The sequence below is a fragment of the Corvus brachyrhynchos genome, unplaced genomic scaffold, assembly GCF_000691975.1.
Source record: "Corvus brachyrhynchos isolate BGI_N302 unplaced genomic scaffold, ASM69197v1 scaffold188, whole genome shotgun sequence".
Taxonomy (NCBI): domain Eukaryota; kingdom Metazoa; phylum Chordata; class Aves; order Passeriformes; family Corvidae; genus Corvus; species Corvus brachyrhynchos.
In genome coordinates, this window is record NW_008239647.1 from 109,974 (window position 1) to 132,454 (window position 22,481).

At 39.6% G+C, this 22,481-nt stretch overlaps 1 long non-coding RNA gene across 8 annotated transcripts in view; it reads left to right on the forward strand.

The window, feature by feature from the left end:
* LOC108448639 overlaps positions 1 to 22,481 on the forward strand; it is a 61,254-nt gene that overhangs the window by 24,333 nt on the left and 14,440 nt on the right. The window lies entirely within an intron of this gene.

A 22,481-nucleotide genomic window follows, 5' to 3' on the forward strand; every position in this document is an offset into this window, starting at 1 on the left:
CCCAGTGCTGTTTCCCCGGTTGGCTCCTGGTGTTAGCCACCCCCTGTACTTAAGCCTGAGCTGTCACACGCTCGGGGTCATTTGCCTCTAGAACCCTTCACAAGTTGTAGCAGTAAACTGCTTTCTGTGGAACGCTGTGCAAGGACCCTTCTCAACTCCTTGCCGTCGGCTTAATATTACTGAAGCCATCCCTGCTTCTGTGTGTTCATGCATGTGAGCCACAGAACTGTAGGGGACTCAGTAATACTATATGGGGGACATTCACACTTGTGCACTGACTAGGTGTGTTGCAAAAGGAAGAGAAGTTGTTCATTTTATTTCTTCAAATGAATTTATTTTAAAAGCATTTGCCCACTTTACTTTAAATATAGAGGTCTATTAGTATCACACTGCCTGATGTCTATTACAAACATAACTGTCTATTAGCATTGCATTACATGATGTATATTTGTGGATGCATTTGTAAAAGTGTGTGCTTGTATATGCATCCATACAGATCTACGTGCCTCTCTCTCAACAGTCTCATAATACACACTGTATCATTATAAAGAGATTTTATACTTTTTTAGAAAAAAATTGTCATGTGAATCTAGGATTTTATTACTCCTCTTTAAAGTAAACAATGTGAAATAGATGTTTCCATTTCAGAGATATGCCTTGAAATCTGCAGAACTGAAGGGAGCAGGGAAGAAATTTCTCCTCCCAACTCCACTCTGCTTTAAAAGGTGTTACACTCTTAAAACTCTAAGGTGTCATGTGAAAGGAGTACACACAGACACACATCTACAAAGTCAATAGATCCTATATCAACAAGCCATGCTCTCCATAGGGTAGAGTGCGCATAAACCACGTATTAAATAACTGCAGGTAGCTAGGGTGAACAACGTATTTAAAAAATGATCCATAAAAAATTAAATTTCTATGGATCAGAAGAAATTTTCATTAAGATTTATTTTATAATCTCTAATTGTTGCGAAATCTACTTGTTTATATTCTCCAGCACAGAGGGATGTCATTTGTTGTGATCCAGTGGTACTGATTAGACCCTAATATGTTGGAAAAAAATGTGGTTTATGCCACTACGTAAATCAGAGACTTCTGCAGCAGCTGGAAACTAACACCTGAAGCCATCTGAGCTGCATGATTTTCTGTTGCTTGTAGGACTGATTCCTCTCCTCACAGTGGAAACACGAACACTCAATATGCATTGCACATCAAGTAATTTTCCTGTTTAGCTTCTCTAACTGTTGCATCACATTTTTAATTTTCCTCTCTTTGTAATTTAGTCTAAATAAGGGCTCTGGTATTAAATTAAGTTTTTTTTGAGAAAAAGAAGCCCTGCAAAATCAGGGGCATGCATTGCCCTCTGTCTAATCAATTCTATAACTTTTTTTTTATTAGCTTATCCCCTTGAATGAAATTATCATTTTCAAATGAGAGACATATTAAAGTCTAGATTGTTAAGCCTGCTAAATCTTGTCTCATAGCAGGACTGAGTGGGATTTTCATATATGCATTTGGCTCCTTGAGTTGTACTAATGCAAAGTGGGGTTTTTTTTCTCTAAAGTATTTTTTTTTCTCTAAGTATTTTCCTGAAAGGCCCTTATGAATGATGCAGACAAAGATTTTTTTTTTTTTTAGTCTCTTTTTGCTGTAAGTAAAGGCTACCTACAGCTGGACACAGCTGTGAGAACAGGCATTTATACCATACTGAGAATAGAAACCTGTCCCTATGGGATAATTCTTTCCAAGGCTCCTGTGATGAGGAGAGCTTGTGAGGCCCAGGAAAGCAAGCACAGAAAACATTAATGTGCGTGAAATTACCAGGTAAAGCAGAGACATCAATCACTGTTCTATTTCTCGTAAGGCTTCTCAGATGCGGTAACTCAGAAGCATCCCTTGATGTTTATATGAATCCAAACCATCATTGCTGATACAGAGCTATACACATGAATTACTATCAGTAATATTTTATTCTTTGTAAAATGTAATAGTACGGAATTTAATTAGCTCATTGTCTTATATGGACTGTTTTTCTTCTTTCTTAATTTTTGCAAGTTCGTGACTGACACCCTGTCTAGGGCATGGGGAAATCCGGTCTCAGGGTGAGGTCTGCTCACTTTACAGAGAGATGCTGATGAGAATTTTCTGGTAAAGCAGGGTAGAGAAAAACAGATGAATGTCATGAGAGCTTTGTTCACAATATCATTAAAGATGTAATTGTTCTATAATTGATGATCTTTGGTCCTTGCAAAACTGAGTGCAGAGGAAAAGAGCATTATGGGAACACAATGAATGGTCTCCATAAACACAGAGGAACTACATAAGTGGAAAAGCTTACAAAATGCCCCTGTAACTGTACAGGTTATGCCCAGGTGTTACTGAGCTTCAAAGAGGAGATGGATTCATCTGGATAGTATCACAGAGAGATTTTTTCAAGCAATTCTTTGCATCCTGTTTTAAATGAGAGTGGATTATCCTCTTCTTTTTCTCCGTAGCAAAATATTTTTGTTCTCAGTCTTTAAATATCTGAATTTTTCATAACCCTCCATGGATCTTATTTTCACTGAAGCCCAATACTAGGACCTGTTACTATCTCCAATACTTTCTGCCTTGAAAAGCACAGTTAAGAAAACCCCAGGCAATGTGCTTAATGCTCCCCAACGACTCAGTGACTGAGTCAGGTGAATGATTCCTTACAGGTATGCATGTATGTGACCTTTCCCCACACAACATTTGTGTCATGGACTGGACTCACAGTTTTTGGTTTTGTTTTTGGTTTTGTTTCCACAGTGACACATTTTTGCCTTTGGTGTTTTACCACAGCTGCTGGGTGATGAGAAAAATAAATCCACCTGGCTGAGCTATTCACCAGCTTTTTTTGTGCCGCTCTTTAATGTGGGGCAGCTGTGCTGCCTTATTCTCTGCAGCTGACTGTCCTTCTCTGCCCACCTTATAAAACATGGAAAAATCACCCTTCCCCCATCCAGCTGCCTGGCTGAGAAAATGCTTTAAAGGGCAAAATTACAGCTCCGTCTAGCAGTGATTCACAGAAGAACTTAAGCTTTGATTTATAATTAGAGCTCTGAAAACCTTTCATTGCAAAGCTGGGAAGAGCTAGGGAAAAAGCTGTCCTCACCTGTTTTCTACCTCACTTCATTATAAATCTGGTTCATGTCTGTTCTCTGCCTCTGTGTTTGCCAAGGTTTTGATGGTGCTGGTATGAAACAGTTTCAAAGGGAAATTTTAAGGCAAAAGGAAACAGGAAATATCTTCTTTCCCCATATTTCAGGACAGGGAGTTTTGCTTCCTTTGAAATTATTGGGATGTTGACTTTCTGTGTGACTTTGAAATAGGGCAAAGTTTGTTCTCACTTTTGACTTCTCCCCTCCTTTTCTCACTCCCTCTTCTGCAATAACAACAAATGTTATTTCTCCATTTCACAACCTTGGTGACTTTGGGAGTTTCACGTGCACATGGGCTGGATGACAGTCTGTTCACAAGATGATCATCTGTGCTTTTGCTCATGAGATGCTCTTTTGCAGAACATGATACTTCTACCCAGACCAGGAGAGAAGAAATCCCACTGCAGTGAAAACACTTGAATTCCCTCTTGGCTTCACTCCCTTGAAAGACAGAGTCCACCCAAAAGTAAAAGCCCACATGTTGAGGATACTTTTTTTTTAAATAAAAGGATGATCATGAGTCTCTCCCTATGAATTTTTGTACATCTTGATATTTGTTTTCTGTTTTTCTCCTCATGGTCTCTGACACTTCCTCTCTTCCTTTTCTCTTGCTCTCTCCTTATGGTAGCCCTGCCCCAAAATAAGTCTTAGGCTCCTCAATATGGCTTTTCTCCTCTGAAAAAAATAATCTCTTCTCAAATCTCATGTAAAAAATGGTTGCAGAAACGTGTAATCTCTCTACATCCAGAGGTAGAAGCTGTGAGGAGAACCTTGGATTTGAAAGGAAATGAATGCATTACTTCTTTGTCAGTTTGAATCAGTGATGCTGTCTATGCCTGCATGCCTATCTAAAGCTTGCTGTCAATCTCTGAACCCCCTGAATCTGTACTTGTAGCATAAACTGTGTGCATGCCACGCACTTTGTCAAGCCTCTGCCCGAGAGCTGATTTTCTAGTGCTAGCACTGATCCTGTACCATGGTGTCATGTACAATGCTCAGCTCAGCTAATCCTGTTGAGAAGGAAAAGAATTCTACACAGCTAGTATAACTCCTACCAAGTTTTTCTTACTGCTTCTAGCAATTAAGTCTGAAGTTTTCGAGGGTAATGTTTGTGATTAATACACACACATAAAATGTATCGTCTCTTCTGCTAGTAGTTGAATTTCTTTTTTTTCCTTTTATTTTTTTTTAGTTATATCGTGTCACTGGATGTCATGGGTAATATTCAGGTGTGATAGGGTATTTCTTTAGTTGAGTACTTTGAGAAGCTTAAGAGGGCAGCAGTTTCTCATTTTCTCAGTCATGTTCCATGCATAGTTATACTGGAATAATAAGAATGAGTGATGTGATTTTGATCATTTATCCAAGACCTCATGGCACATGGAAACAAAATTTTGCAAGTAGGTACTGTATTTTGAGTCAGTTTTCAGTATGCAGGTGACAAGAAAATATTTTTCAGTAGCTTTAATTAGAGATGGAATAAAAATTAGCCAGAAAACCTTGTGCGCATATAAAACTGGACAACAAAACCAAGGAAAGAATGAGGAGGAAAATGCTTCCTGTGAAGTCATCGAGCATAGGTGGCACCTACAGCTAAGACATCATTACTGCAGTATAATGTTATGTTAAGACTCTGGACATCAGTGGTCAAATATTCCAAACCTAAAACTCAGGGATAATGTTGCCTGCAAATACTGGGGTTAATCCTTTTATGAACAGGAAAGTGGATTACACTGACAGTAGGGCAAACTTGTTGTGACTTCTAGGGACAAGCAGTGAGGACAGAAGGATCCAGTAGTTTTCAGAGTACAGTAGATGGGATATTACAAGGTCTGAGAACTGTGACAGATCTAGAAGGCTTGGAAGAGGAAGAGGGGGACTTCTTTGTGTCCCTACCATCATGCTGATAATGGTACTGGACATGGCAGTGTTTGTTAGCCTTCCTTTGAAATCAGGGATGCAGATTTCCAAGGGGTAAGTTGGGGATTCATAGTTTTGCTCTCCAGGTGGAAACACTGAGCGTGATGTAATCAATCACATGACAGGCGTATTAGGTTTATTAACTTGTTCCCAAATGTGATCACCAATGGACAAAGTAGAACATAGTGATAAAGTGGACTTGATTGGCTGGGCATAAAATACATGCAAATAGACCATTAAAATATTTTCCTCTGGCTAAATGTGTGCAACATTTTTATACCAGATAAACACTCTACATAAAATGCAAATGTCAACTTCCATGCCCTACAAAAGTAAAACAACATCCAACTCACTGCTTGGCACATGGAACTTTTCATAAATGTCCATAAGGATTTTGATTTGTGGTTTGTCTTCCCAGAAGCTGGAAAATGAAGGCATGCCCAGTAGCTGAAATAAAAAAAAGTGTTCTCTATGAAACCTTCTGTCTCTCCTTCAGTTCTACCAGAGTCTCATGAATAGATTTTGAAGGTTGAAATTTGACTACCTGATTCTTCAAGAAAGATCTAAATGGGAAGGTTGTTTTGATAGTTTAGAATGAAAGAAAAAAAAAAGGAGATTGGCCTTGTCTGGGAAGGAGATGGGAAGGCTGTAGCAGATTATCAGTAGCTCAATGGCATCATCAATCATCATCATCGCCATCATCATCTTCACAAAAAACCTTTATCACCTCTTCACTCTACCTTTCCACTGAATTACTGAAACCGCTCACTATGTATTGACTACTAGTTCTTCAACTTCTAATTTAACTGTCCTCATAGTCTGGTGTAAACCAAATATTATGAATACTGGTATCCCACATCTTTTAGAATATGTAACCCTTCAGCATCCAGAAGTAAACTCCTTGTATACTGTTTACCCTGACAACATCAAAAGATGGATGTAGAGTTAGGTTTCACAAAGGCTTCAACTTGAGTGATGAGCATATTAAAATACCTAAACCCCTGCCCAATAAAACTGAACCAGTAAAAAGTTAATTTTATACTTTCTAACAAACCTGAGCAATAGGTAGGTTTAGGGGAAAACAGTGGATAAGAGGAGGCTTTAATGAAGGCAAAAATCAATTCCCGGTGACACTGTTTGGAACAGACTGCATTGCCGTCACTGTCAACTGTCACAGCAAAGAATGTCCTACGAGCTGTAACATCTCCCATGTGCATATCACTAATTATCTGCAGCAGGGAAGCATGTTCAAATTTTAACTACACAAAATAACAAACCAAGCGTATGGATTATGACACGAGACAAATTTTAATGTCCTGAAATCATACATAAAGTGTTGGTAATAGTGGCATTCCCCAGCCTACAAAAAGAACAAGGTGAGTGTTTTACAGTGTTAATGCTTATGATTTCCAGGTATCCCTTTACCGCAGCTCCTTGAACTAACCGCAAAGTCTGGGCATCACTGGTGTTCCACTTAAGGGTATAAACAGTGCATAGGTTTTCAGCATGTGAGTGGATTCCTAATGAAGTGTGCTCCATGGGAAACAGATATAATTAAATGCCACTTGCATATGAGGGAAGAGAAGAATTAAGGGATGAAATGGCTTGTCCAAACTCAAACTGATATGTAAGAAAAGCTGGTAGATACACCAAAAATCCCCCTATGCTTTTTTTCTACAGTCACAGAATCGCAGGGTGGTTGAACTTGGAAGAGACCTTTGGAGGTCATCTGTGTAAGCCCCTCCTGCTCAAGCAGGGCCACCCACAGCAGGCTCCTTAGGACCTTGTCCAGATGGCTTTTCAGTATCTCCAGGGATGGACACTACAATCTCTCTGAGAAACCCATGGCAATGCTCAGTTACTCCTACAGTACAAAAGGTTTTCCTTATGTTCAGATGGATCTTCCTTCTGTCCTACCTATTATTTTTTTCCATTCACCTGTTGGCGGGACAAGTGCCAGATAGACTGATAAACACTGTGGCTCTTTGGTATCTTCACAAAATAGGGTAAATGCAGGGGCTAGTTGTCCATTTCCCCCATGGGAGGAAGGTGACCTGATAGTTCTCCACCAGTAAGGCAAGTGAAGACATGCAACAGGAGATTTTATAATCATAAGTTATAAAATCTTCATCTACTTCCCACTCTACTGTCTGCTGTTAATCAAGGCCTGACCAATATAAAGAAAATCTGTGCTTCTATACTGTATATATCTTAATTAAGTGAGCAGGTCTCTAGGCACCTTTTCCTTCTCATCAACAGAATTTCATTTTATTTTTCAGTCATTATTCCTAAAATCACATTGCTTTTTCTTGATGCATCACTGCAAATCTTTTAAACCTATTAACATCACAGCTCTTATTGCCTCTCACCTTGACTGGTGTCATTTTTGTTGGTGCTTTTGTCTTGGTCCATATCAGGAATGCAACATGCTGCTGTGGGAATCGTCTTAATTGTTCCTTAACACTTCTTTGTGAATTTCTTCCTGTTGTTCGGTGGCATAATTTTGTGGTATATCTGAGATACCAAGACAGAGGGATAAGGGGAACAGGAATCTGGTGGAATATTTAGAGTAGCAAAACACTCAGACTCTGCCTTCTGACTCTCCAGAGTATGGTCCTGCTCAAATGCCATCTCTCACTCTTTTCTTGCTTGAGCTCTACTATTTACTCATTGCTTTACACCTTATTTCCTGAAGTCAGCCTCTGTTCTCTGGTGTACATAATGAAAATGATTACCTCTCAAATCTATTAAAAAAAAAATTACTTTTATGATACATTCTGTCATCTCTTTGCTTGTTTCTCCCCTTTACTTCCCCCATCTTTTTTCTCAGTGATAACTCAGTTGGTGAGAGCACCCTGAAGGGATGCATAAAATGGCTTTCAAGAACTCCACCTAGTGAAAGCATTCTGTTAATATCTGGATTTGGCTTTAGATGTACTTGATCCCAGCAGGAGTCAGTGGGAGGAGAGAGACAAATGAAACAAGTTTCTTTGCTGTTCCTGAGCTGGGAAAGCTATAGAAAATCTCTTTGTTCAACTGGGGGGAAAATTCCTATATGGCAGGGAAAACATGGGAATATCATGCCATGCTCTACAGTAACCATGCAGGCATGGCGATTTTAGTGTTTAGAGGGGAGTGAGAACATGTTCTAAAATTGTTTATGGGGACTGAGAGAGGAATGTGGAGGTAGTTTGACTCTTAACTGTTTAATGTATTGTAGCATGAACTGTACACCAGAAGTGAGCTGATCTATAGACCTGAGGGAAGTTCCTTGTTGGAGACAAAGAGGAATACCAATGGCTGGAGATCAATTTTTAACAGTGATCTCCCCTCTGGAGACAGTGTCAAAAGAAGTTGGTGATTAGGACTTATTTTTGTGAAAAACTGAATAGATGAGATAACCACTTGCCAACAGGAAGAGGAAGGACGAGACTGAGGTACAGTATGTTTTCTGTCCTCATTGGGTCAATCAAAATTTGATACCTCAGTTTCCTCCTTTTATTAAAACTACAATAGTGAGCTTTCCTTTACACTTTGAAGAACAAGATCAGATTAAAAGAGCTATTATTTTTGTTAGGCATTCATAAGATAGGGTTCTTCAAATATATTTTCATGCACATTTCTTTTATTAGTTCTCTTTTTTCATATTTTTTTCTTAAGTATCTTTTCCTCTTATCCCTTTTGTTCCTCCTAAGGTCTTAGATGGCAGAATTTTTCATTACATTCCCTGCTTTTTTAATCTCTTTGTCTCCATTTATGTAAATTTGGCATGTGAACATGGAGTTATGAAAATCCTTGGAGCCTGCTTTAAAGTCTCATGAAGGTCTAATTAAATATTACACACTGGGAAAGACATGTTTTCCAATGTATGTGAAAAAATTAAATTGATTGACATGAGCACTAGGTCTCAAATCTAATATTTCCTGACGTAATAAATTCCTGGTTAACTCAAATTTCAAAGTGGCTTCCTCTCTGTTGCACATGGAGGCGTGTGACTCCATAACTGCTCCATTTCCTGTTTGTTTTGTTTGTTACCAGTGTGAAGACCAAACCTAAATACAAAGCACTTTACCTCTCTCCTGTCCCAGCTTGTTCAGTGATTGTTGTTTTTATTATCATTATTACTACTATTGTAATTTTCTTGCATATTTAGTCTCTGTTTTTCTTCTGCTGCTGTGTAAAGGCAATGAGCAGTGAATGCAGAGAAGGCCTCTAAGTGAGATTATCCCTTTATCACAACAAAAGTAAATCTCCTAAATATAACTGAAAATCCACCATCAGCTGAGATCATCCATCAAACATGACAGCAATGGAGAAAAAATGAATTCTGTCTCTACTTGCTTAATTCAAACAATCTGATGTAAAAATGTTTTTTGTCCCTTCATTACCATCCCAGAAAAACTCTGATTTTGCTGGAACTAAGAGTCTACATTTTTACTGTTAAATATAATCTCCAGAGGCCATGTTTTGGCCTGAAGTGCAATGGCACAAACTGCCTGCATCCATGCTTCATAACACCTGGTTCTGGATGAAGTCACGTTTTGGCTCTGGAGGGATCAAAACTACCTGGAATAGTGTTGGAAGATTTTTTACAGAGATGGGAACAAAAACTGTTTAGAGTAAGTACAGGAGAAAGTCCCTGGTACTCTCTGTCTCCTGAGTTGTGTGCTCCCTCCTTGGTTTTTGTCCCCTAGCCCCATGCCTCTGTCATTCTGAAGAGTTCTAGTGAGTGAAACCCATCTCAGGGCACCACTTAGAGAGGATTATTTCATGACATTTGGATGGCTACATATTTTCCCTAGCCCTCTTAACTTTGGGGATTTAGAGTCTCAGAGGAGATTTTGTCAGTGCTTGTATGCATGCTTACTCCAAAAAAATCTGAGGACTTCTCTCAATAGAATGCTCTGCCTCAGAGCTCACTGATAAGTGCAATAGCTGGTTGTTTGGACAGCCAAGGAGATCTGGGTGGAGGAAACAAGTGCTGTAGCCTGAAAAAATTACTCTGCAGGAAATGTACCCTCTCCTGCCCCAATTAAATTCCTCATCACCTTTTCAGTGTCAAATGGGGAGGTTGAAAGAAAGTTTAGATATGTTCAGGCATTTGTCTTCGTTCAAATCTCCCACTGAAGGTGTGGGAATGGTGCTGTGGAGGGAAGCCTTGCAGGCTGCTCATGAGCCATGATGAGGAGAATTCTCCTCCCACCTCTGGACAGGTGTCTCTGTGCTGTGTGCTGCAGGTATGTGCTGCCATGTAGTCTGCAGAATAAGCATTCTATGATTTTTAGAATTGGATAAATATTGTTGGCACTTTATGAGAAACTAAGACTATTTTAACTAAACTGCTGAACTTGGGGTCTTAATAAGTAATTAAATTTATGCATAACATTAATTTTCATGCTCTTGCAAGCTTCTCTCTCACCCCTAATCTGCAAGGCATCTTCAGGCAGTCGTGTTTCACACTGGAGAGGCCTGCATAGCAGTATTGGCTGAAAAAATTATGACATTAAGTTTATGGTCCTTAAGATCAAATCTCTCAACAAACATTATAAAAATCCTGCTCATCAATAATAAAATGACTTGGGTTTAGAAGTCTGGAAGATGAAGATAATATACGGGAGAGGGAAGGAGAGAATTCATAGAAATTATGAGGCTAAGTTCTGCTTGCAAAGACTGCACAAAGATAAATTACCATGTAAAGGATTTCCAGAAGAGTAGGTCTGCTATTCTAATATTCCAAATCAGTCAGTCTTTACACTGTCAGTGTTAGAGTTTATGAACAAACAGAAGAGACCAGACTGTAGCAGCTAGAAAGATGTGTTTTTACTTTCCTTCAGTTTTCAGACACAGAAGGGGCTCTCAAGGAACCCTTGAATTAGGATTTTTGCCACAGAAAAGTCACAGTTGCTTTGTGAATTGGTATTTGTGGTCAATGTTGTATGAACTTTAAAGCAGATTTACATAGCACAGTTCATTTTTCTGGAAGCAAGGCATTGTTAATTTGTGACAGTAGAAGAGAACTCGAAACACTCATTGAAGCTGCAAAGGAGCCCACTAGAAAGCTCATATAACGTTTTTACAGTGGGAAAGAGCACGCATCTGTGCAGAATCATAGTGGACAGGTGTAAAAAACCTGAGGACCCTCCCCTTCCATGGCAGGTTCACACTGCTTTTTCTATCATGATGGAAAAATCTGGCCAGAGTTTGGGTTTAGTTGTCTGAACCTGCTTGAGATCTGTAAAACATACTATGTGTTTAAAATTTTGTCAGTATGGTATTCCAAGTAAGAAAGTGCCAGCCTTTTGCTTCTTTGCATCTGACAGAAAGTTTTTCAATGGGGGATTTCAGTTCTTTGCCTATTGGTCCCTCTGGGCCTGGAAACATTTTGGGCATAATGGATGTGATGGCTAGTTTGAAAATCTTGTGAAATCTAGTGATGGCAAAAGATTCAGTTTCATAGATCTCATGTTTAATCTGTCAGCTTGGCTTTCCTTTATTCGTAACAAGTTTCAAATATTGTGTATTCAGAATGCCAAAGGTAAAACTCTCAGATGAGAGTGATTTCCTTCTTTTTCAAGCAATAGCAGATCTATTAACATCATCAGGAGGCACCATCTTGAATTAACTCAGAATATTACCGCACTTTGTTTATTGTTATTACTTTTATTAAGCTGGAAACCTCAAGGTAAAGACAAATTTCCATAATACTATGAGGAAAACCCATGCTATACAGGAACATGCACATAAATAAATAGAAAAACATTGGTTCACTTTTCAGAGGGGGATCTGAAGCATGTATAAAAAAATGTACAAAATCTCAAGCAGGAATTGGGCAGTGTAGAGCTGGAAAGCAAACCTGTATTCTAAGTCTTATACCTCCATCCTAACTATAAAAATAGATTTCCAGCCTCAGTCAGGTAGCTTCATACATTTGAAGGGATAATGCCAAGGGAAAAGCATTCTCATGTATTTCTTACCTTGCTGAAAATACACAGTGCAGCTAATGCATTTCCAATTGCAATTGATTTCACTGAGCCCTGATTGAAATCCAGTAACTCCTTGTGGCTCCAGTACACTTTGGGATGTTTTCTGAACTGTCTGTGGCAGGCAAAACCTTGTCATTTCCATCTGTGGCTGGCTTGTCACAACTTTTACACTTCATGAGAGAGTCTCATTTTCATTGCTAGACATGTTTTGAAAGTGCCTTCTCATACTGAAAGCTGAGGCCCGTAATGGACTTCATTAAGGTAGAACTGTTTTCTCCTAAGAGGCTTCAAAGCATTTTTCTCTGTACTTCATGCTGCTTTATCTGGCAGACAGGCATGTCCTTATATGAGAGGGCATTCTATAGATAGATATTTGATACTCAAAAAAATTTTAAATAAAATATCAAGTAAAATACAGCTTTCTAAACTATAGTCTGCCTGTCACTTCTCTTAGTCCATTAGCTCTGAAAGGTACAGAAAAATGAGTCTTCTTTTACTCCTTCCTTGTAAGCAAGTGCTATTTTTGAAGTTTATTTTAAAATCATATCAACAGGGAAGGGATTTTTAGATTATTTCCCCTCTGCTTCTCCTTCCCCCCTCTAAAGCATAGTATTTTTTAATGGTTTTATCCTTAGATTTTAGAGACATAAATGAACTTCATCTGAACTTCCAAGATATCCAGATCTCCTTATGAGGCTGAACTTTACAGCTTGATGATGCCTTCCTCAAACCTCCATCTCCATCTTTGTGCAGCAGAGATGATTCCAACTTTTGTGGCTCAGTGCCAAACCATGAGGAAATACAGTAAGGAGGTGCTGAACACGTAGGGCTGGTAAAATGTGGAATTACTCTGTTACCAGCAAAATGAAAGCCCAGAAAAGCTGGAGGCAATAGAGGTTCACTTATAACTGCAGTCCAGATGCAGGTGTTCATAATTGTGTCGCTTTTCCTGCCATCCCACCAAAATGTTGCTGCATAGAGACAGTTTCGTCTTGCTATTCCTGACTGCAGTACAACAACCAATTAAGTTTTTACAGATAACTAACAGGGCTATGAATTCACAACTAAAATCACAGGGCACAGGATCTCTTCCTGAAAATGAACTTCTCCCTCAGTGATCAAGACAGCCCTAGACATGCCTGGATATGCAGAGAAGAAAGGATGACAATGGACTAGGGAAATTCTTAAATAAAAAGGATCTTTCTTTCAGTGATTAAAACAAGTTAATAATCCAAAGACTTTTCTTTATTTGGCATGCTGATGTGACTCTTTTAGATAGGCAACTTAATCCATTACTGCCTGAGAAAAAAGTTAACCCTGTTGATTGTTTCACACATCCTACTCAGGACCAGCAACCTGTAGACAGTGGATCACTTTTTCACGATGGTCTCATCTGTTCATCCATCTGACTTCTCGGTATGGAGGGCTTTAACAGCACTATGCTAGTGTCCCAAATGTGTGGGAATAAGTGAGGCTGTGCCCTAACTATCGGTTCATCCTCTTACAGGGTCTCAGAAGGTGAATATTTGGAGAATTCTTTCTGCCACCCATAAAAAATTAGCAGCAAATGCAAGTGAATGCATGCTAGTTCACAGGTAGAAGAAAGGGATGGACAATTGAGGTTTATGGTGGTATGGAAGGAGGCTTGAGACAAGTATGTGCCGTTTTCTGTTGTGGAGACCTCTTCCTGGATATAATATTTGCCTTATTAAAGGAGATAACTGTTTTTTCAGATGCCTTCATCTGTGACCACCAGTTTTGCTACTACCATTTCAAACAAGGTCAGTCTTCTGCTTGCTCTGACTCAGCTACTGTCTCCCTCCAGCTTGCTCAGCCATCATTAACAGTAGTCAATGAAGGGAAGAGCTGTCACAGTTGTGATTGAAGAGAATGACATGGGTACTGCTCAGTCTTTGGAAGCCTAGCTTTAGTGAGACTCATGCAGAGACTGCTGCTCGTTGCTCAGTCAGATGCTCTCTTCCTTGTCACTAATTCCCTACCCTAATATCATGGCACACTGAGAAAAAATTGAGGTTTTGTGCTGTTTGAACATTATGTTGCTTTGGCCATTAAACAGCTCCTGCAGAATACATTTCTCTTTTCCCTGCCTTTGTATACAGTCACACATACAAAGAACACACTGCATACCAAGCTACAGGCTTTTCAGCCTGCAGTGCTGAAATCACCCACTCCCACTTCTAGCTTTGCAAAGAGTAGCTAGCTGTTCAAAATAATTGACTAAATAAAAGAGGGAAAGAACTAAGCTGTCCGCTTGTAAAGTATAGGTCTATGACTGAAGGCATCTGAGTTCAGCTCCCAGCTTCCCATTTTCCAAGGTGAGGCTCTCTTCGTGGATTATACTGAGCAAGCTGACACTATGTGACGTGGTCCATGCCTTAATTGTGTCTCCCCTGATGGCGGAGACTTTTTAAGGTCTTTGCCAGGAGTCAGAGACAAACAGGACTTTTGGCCTTCTCTTCTGAAGTTGTTTATTAAGTCTTATCAGAAAAGTACAAGCCACTGACGTGACCCAGACATAGCATGAAGCAGAGAATGCAGCAAAAGCTGAATTATCAAGATTGCACAGCCTTCTGAAAGGTAAATTATCCAATGAAAACTTCAAACACAAGGTATTTTCACTTTTCTACCAATGTCTAATAATTCATCTGGTCACGCAGGCAGGAACTGCGGAATTCTTTATCCAGTCATCCCAGACTACTTCTACCGCAGAATATGGAGTATATGAAGAAGAAGAAGAAGGTCTGGAGAACAACAACAATCCTCCATTTTGATGTTTCTTGCTTTTATCTATTTACTATATTAATAAACCCAAAACCTCTAAAATTTTCACCCTGTGTCAATCTTACATATTCTATCACCTAATTCACACCATTGTAGATTCTAATTCTTCCCAGAGGGTAGGCAATTTTCTTCATGGATGAAGGTCAAAAACAGTGTTGTTCAGGGGGATAGAACCCTTCAAAACAGACAGAGAAGTATTCTCTCTATTCTGGTTTCCCACATCTCCCCCTCCTCTTTGAACCAAAACCACTTCCTTGACAGCTTTGTCCGTGGCTCATCTAGCAAGGTGAAGTATACATGGCACAAATACTAAAAGAATTACAACAACAATCAACACATACAAACCTATCTTCAAAAGTTTTCTCCATAAGGGTGTAAGGTCAAACCAACTGAACACATCGTTCAACAAAGATCCACTTTCTTCTCCAAGTTTAGCTATTCCATTCTCTAATTGCCGTATACTTTCATGAATTAATTTCGAATGATCCGACAAATTCATACAACACATACCTTCAAATTCTTCACATCCATGTCCATGCACTAATAGAAGATAATCAATTGCTGCTTGGTTTTGCAGAGTTGCTTGTCTCACACTCTGAACATCAGTTAATGTATCGCTCAGTGCAAGAGAGACAGTATGAGAGTTCTTACTTAGCCAACAGCCTAATTGATCCAATTGTCTCAAGGCTGCTCCTGCAGCAGCACCAGGTAAAAGGAGAGCTGCAGTAAACCTTTGTCCAAAATTCCAAGCTCCAATCAGATGTATATTGCTCAACAAATCTTTTTTCCCTATGCTGATGTTCTTTTATCATTTTTGCGTTAGGTATTATCAAGGAAAGCTTCCCAAAACTGCATGGACCACCTTTGATATTTTAGGGGATTGCAGGCCAAATTCTGTCCCCACAAATGAGAAACATCCCTCGTGGCAATTGCAATGGAACCTGGTTGGACGGTGTGTTCATTTTTACTGTTGAATTGCACCAAGATGTTGCATTTCTATATATTTTGTAATTTGGAGTAACATCTGTTATTTTGTCTCTATTTTGTTTCAACCCTGGAGAACTGAATATGACACAAAACTCCATCTTTACTGAACCAAGAATTTCCAATTTTTAAGGTTCATAAGGAGCCTCAGGAAGGGATTTGGTCCAAACATCCCAACTTTCCACTGGATTCGAACCGAATTGTGAAAGTTTTAGATTAGCATGTTTGGAAGGTGGCCATTTGTCTGCTGGTAAGCCAATCAAACATGTTGAGAATGGTTTCTTTGGTCTAGACAAATGGTGTCTAGGCCTGATGCATTGGCCAGAGTCTCCCAGACATTTTCTTTTGGTTGTTTCACTGGCAAAGCTGCATTGCTTAAGGCAGTCAGTGAGATAATAAGGCACAAGTATAATACCTGATTGAGCTTCATGCTCAACAGCTTTATCTCACACAGAAATCTCTGATCTGCAACACAACTTGTACCACACTCTTACATATAAAATTTACACCATTAACTTTCCCACACTTTTGCATAAGACTTAGTCCACAGTTCTTGCACAGAAAGATAACTGATGTCTGTGACATCAACAGCAGTATTGACACTGATTTATGTCTGCGTGCTCGCCTCCTTGTTCCCAGAGTCGATTCCTACTTGTTTCTGAACTTGATAATGTTTCACGTTTTTTGCTGGAATCCACTTTGGTCCTGCACCTGTTGAGACACAGGCATACCCTTTGCCACAAGTTATTAGTTGAAATGGACCCTCGATCTTTCCGGTCTATAAATCTTTGATCAGGACTAAAGGATTTTCCCTCAATTTTGCCTGAGTACTATTTGAAAAATGCCTGATAATTGGTGGAGTAGGTTCTGCAAAGGAGCTATTCAAGAAATTTAAAACATACAAAGCTTTGTTCAACTGCATCTGAGGCGTAGCCTCTGCTTCCCCCCTTTTCTGTTTATCCAAAAGGGATTTTAAGGTGTGGTGTGTTCTTTCAATGACGGCTTGGCCCGTAGAAGAATTAGGAATGTTAAATATGTGATGAACACCCCAATTTTTCAGAAATGTGTCAAGGGTTCGTCCTCTGTAAGCTGGATCATTGTCTGTTTTAATTTCTTGAGGAATGCCCAATGATGCAAATGCTTGCAAAAAAATGCCAACATGCATGTTTTGCTGTTTCACCTATGTGCAGGGAAGCAAAGACTGCACCTGAAAAGGTGTCCACAGACACATGAACATTTTTAAATCTCCCAAAAGGTGGATATTTTGTGATATGTGTCTGTCATAATTGCAGGCTTTGCAATCCTGTTGAGGTACTATGCATGGGGTTTTTATCTTCTTTAAATGAGCTGTTGTTCTTTAGCACAGTGCAGCCCTGCCTGTGTTGTCAGCCATGCTTGAAATTATTAGAAAAGCTGGACTGATGTAGTCTGCATGGAGGGCATCCAGGCCTGGACTAATGTGGGCTGTGATGTTCAAGGCTCTGTCAACACAACAGTTTACATACAGCTAATTAGGGTATGCCCAAAATACAACTTCCTTGCTCGGGGTTTCTATCCTTTCTACATCTCTAGGGAAGACATGTATTCCAAATTCTGAAACAATATGAATTAGGGATTTAAATATCTGGACTGATTTCTAGAGATGATGTGTAATCCTGTGTCTCATTGACTTAACTGTGGACATTCAGCAAAACCAGAAAATTAAACCAGGCCACTTAGTTTCAATTTTACATTTTTAGGCTTACCTTCCCCAGCAATGATGAAGAGGCACTTCATCTAAGTCTGTGAGTGTTTGAGGTACTGAAAGATCTGTATCTCAACTCTAGCTATAGAGACCTCACTATTGATTTATTGATATTATTTATATTACAAATTACTTTCTTCCTTAGTATCATGGAGATAGTAGATCCTTTCCACTCAAACAGTAGGTGAATCTCAACGACCAAACTTTGTCCTCAGTTTCCCTGCTGGAAGTCAGTAGAAACTATATTAAAGTTGCCAGAGTTTTTCCGACTTTATCTTAAGGCAAATGGGAACAGAATGTGGTTTTCTGCTGCCTAAGTGGAAAATTATGTACTTTAAACAGGGCAGTTTAAGGGAACAGGTAGGCTAATGCTGACAAGTAATTTTTATATCACACCTAGTAATATGCTTCACACTTTTACACTTAAAATGAAACATATGACCCCAGAACAGTGGAACCACTTGTCCATGTGGGATATAATAACTTTAGAGGTGACAATGGAACAATGGAATCCAGGCCAAAGTTGAGAAAATTATTATTTCAAATAAGACTTTAAAGTTACCTTTTAAAATATCTTTGGTTTAAATGACCAGGATCAGGCAGTCCATCTCATTTTATCTGGTGTAGTAGGGACAGCATAAATTTACATTTGAAGTTCTTACAGAAAATGGTTCCTGTTTCTTTTTTTCCTTTACTGTTGAGTGTGTTGCTGTCCAGTGCAGGAACACCCCTGATTTAGGAAAGTGGTTGGGTTATTTTGAATTATGGGACACAGATGAGAAATTACAGGTAGGCTCTTTGGGTTTATGAGGGTGAGAAGCAGTCCTGTGTGATATGACCCCCTGCCACTATCCCCCAAAACATTTTGCATAAAGTCTGCAGTGCAACTCTTGTTCTGCTTTCTCAGGAAAGCTTTCCTCAAGTGGCTTTCCCATGAAGAAGGTTTTAACAGCTATCATGGTTATTATGTAATTATATCTAATTATGTAATAGAGTAGAAAATCTAGAAAGAATCAGAATAGAAATTCTATCTAATTCTATCTGTTCTAGACAGGAAAATAATAGAAATGCTTAAGAGTATTTCATCTGACCAAGGATGTTAAAGGCAACAAGAGAAGCTTCTATAGGCATGTCTGTTATAAAATAAAGACTAGGGGAAATGTGGGCCCTGTCCATAAGGAACAGGAGACCTGATTATACAGGACATGGAGAGGTTCTCTATGATTTTTTTACCTCAGTATTCACTGGCAAGTGCCCCAGACACTCCGCCCAAATCACAGAAATTAAAGGCAGGGACTGTGAGAGTGAGCTCCCTACTGTAAAGATCAGTTTTGAGACCATCTAAGGAATCTGAAGGTGCACAAGTCCATGGGACCTGGTGAGATTCATCCATGGGTTCTGAGAGAATGGGCAGAAGGAGTGGCTAAGCCACTATTCATCTTACTTGAGATCTGTCCAGTGAAGTTCCCACTGACCAGAAAAGTGGAAACACGATGCGCATTTTTAAAAATGGGAAATGAGGAAGACCTGAGGAATTAAGTCAGTCTCACCTCTGAGACTGGCAAAATCTTAGATCAGATCCTCCTGGAAACTAAGCTAATACATATGTAAAATAAGAAGGTGATTGGTGACAACACAACTTCACCAAGGGCAAATCATAACTTACAAATATGGTAGCCTTACAGTGCTGGTGGATAAGGGAAGAGCAACTGACATAATCCAAAACATTTGACACTGTCACACAACATCCTTGTCTCTAAAGTGGATAGACATGGGTTTGATGGATGGACCATTTGGTGGATAGGGAACTGGCTGGATGGTCACACTCAAACAGTTGTGGTCAACAGCTCAATGCCCAAGTGGAGAGCAGTGATGAGTGGGAGAGCAGTGATAAGTGGCGTTCCTCAGGGATCAGTATTGGGACTGTTGCTGTTTACCATCTTAGTTGGTGACATGGACAGCCGGATTGAGTGCATCCTCAGCAAGTTTGATGATGACACCAAGCTGTGTCATTCAGTCAACATGCTGAGGGGAAGGGATGCTGTGAAGAGGGGTCTTCATAATCTTGAGAGGTGGCCTGTGTGAACCTCATGAAATTCAACAAGGCCAAGATCCTGCCTGTGACTTGGGGAAATCCCAAGCACAAATACAACCTGAGTAGAGAACACACTGAGAGCAGCCTGATGGAGAAGGACCTGGGGATGCTGGTGGATGAGAAGCTCAACATGACGCAGCCACGTACACTCACAGCCCAGAAAGTCAACACTGTCCTGGGTTGCATCAAAAGCAGCGTGGCCAGCAGGTGAGGGAGGGGATTCTCCTCCTCTACACTGCTCTTGTGAGACTCCACTCATGTCCTGCATCCAGCTCTAGGGTCCCCAACATAAGAAGGACATGGACCTGTTGGACCAAGTCCAGAGGACACCACCAAGTTAATCAGAGAGTTGGAGCATTTGTCCTGTGAAGAGAGGATAAGGGAGTTGATGTTGTTCAGACTGGAGAAGAGAAGGCTCCAGAAAGAGCTTACAGCACCTTCCAGTGCCTAAATAGGGCTGCAAGAGGGCTGGAGAAAGACTTTTACGATGGCATGGATTGATAAGACAAGGAGGAATGGCTTTAAACTGAAAGAGGGTAGGTTTAGATTAGTTATGAGGAAGAAATTCTTTACTATGATCATGGTGGGGCACTGGAACAGGTTGCCCAGGGAAGCTGTGGATGCCCCGTCCCTGGAAGTGTTCAAGACCAGTTTGGATGGGGCTTTGAACAACCTGGTCTGGTGAAGAATGTCCCTTCCCATGGCAGGTGGGTTGGAAACTAGATGATTTTTAACGTCCCTTCCAACCCAAACCATTCTATGATACTGATACTGTGATTATATTTGGTGTGGTCGTGGATTCAAGCCTTCACAGGGCCCATTTGGCCACACATAACAATTGACAGTCCTAAGCCCTTTGTTCAGAAAAGAATTGAAAGTGGCTCTAATTTCTGGAAAATATTTAATTTTTGCTGCCTTGAAAAGGCAAGAATTTAAATGTTTTCCTGATCTGTGTCCTGAGGGTCTATTCCAGCATCCCCCCGCAAATCAGTGCTGAATATCCTGGTTCATTGTATGTCTATTGAAAAATTGCAGCAATCTTTATTGTTCAACAGGAATGAGAGTGCTGTGTAATTAAACCAGAGCAAGGCAAACACTTCGAGAAAGTTTTTGTGAATAAATACATTTATTCAGTTTATTTCTGTTAAGATTAAGTGCAGGTCTCTTGTGTATTCCCTTGGTGTTACCACCTGATTATTTTGCAACTGACACAAACTTGAAAGGCAAATTTCAAAGCCACATGCATACATTTTTAAAAAATTCAGAAATTTAAATACTTACATGCTAATATTTGCATTGCAAGGGATCATCTAATCAAGGAAAATGAATCATTAACCTTTCTAAGGTATTCAGGTTGAGCTTCAAAATATTTGTAATCAATTTTAGACTTCAAAAGATTCAAAATAATATCATTACAATACAAATGTTTCTGAGGCAAACACAATTTCTTGATAAATATTTAGCTAGCAGGTTAAGGAAGTTCTTCTCAACACATATATCAAATAATAATAACAATAAAACATACATACACAATCTTCCCAATGTGTTGCCACAATAAAGATGTAAAAAAGAGAAATAGGAAAGTGTCTTAGCACATATGATTTGCTTACTATTTTAAGTCTGATTTTCCACCCCTGCTGACATCTATTCTTGATTTTTGTGATTCTAAGTTTAAATTTCTTCAGGCCATACAATATCCATCATGTCCTTTGGGAACCTATTCTTCAACCTATTGGACCAGAAAAGAAACTTTTTTTCCAGATTTGCTGACTGAATTTTCCTCTGCTCAGTACTATACTGTGACAGTGGATTATATTTCCTTTTACAGTCTTAAATAATTTATTTTATCCTTGTTATTTACAGTCTTTGCCTGGCATGACCTCCTTTTATCCTCCTATTCAGTTCTTTTAATTTTTTTTTTTGTGAGTCCATCTGTCTCCTAATCATTTGTTGTTGCATTTCTCTGAGTCCTTTTCAATTTACTGGCATCTTTCATGCTCTAAAAGGCCTGTGACTTTACACAGTGTTTTTAGGGCAGGCAAACCTTTCGTCGATTTAGTGCAGCCTCTTTGGTACAATGCTCTTGGCTTTCAAATACACAGCATCTACCTTTGCTTTCAGGATACCTTCAAATTCCAGTGCACAGGCAGCTGTGAAATAGGGAAAGGAGTGAACTGACAAGAGGGTCTTTGCCCTCTGGACACTCCCTGGTCAGCATTGGGGTGACCACCCTGAACAAAGTGCACCAGCTCCAATCTTTGGAATGGCTTCACTTCACATTCCCTTTTTCTCCACTTGCTCACCAGCATGACCTTCCTATTATCCCCTCCCCAAAGAAGCAAAACACTGGTTATTTTTCTCCCTCTAGCACAGTTTTTTTCTGACTATATAATTTTTTATTTAATTAGTAATTATGGTAGGGCTGCCCTGGTAATTCTTTGGTTGTCAATTCTGCCAAGCTTGCACCTCCCAGCTGTTGCATATAATGTCCTCCAGTTTTACATGCACTACCCCTTAGACCTTTCCCAGGTCAGGGTGGGCCATCAGCACATCTATTACTTTCCTTTTGCTATCTGTGGAATGCCACAGTTCCTCATTTTGTTGTCTTGTTAGGGGCACATGCTTCAGAATTAGCTATCTGCATGCCTCCCTTATCACATTTTATTAAGGATATTACAACATTTTCTGTAAATTAAGATGACAAAACTGGGCATTATGGTAGACCTAATAATCTATTACCTACAGCATTGTCTACCTCCTTTACTATC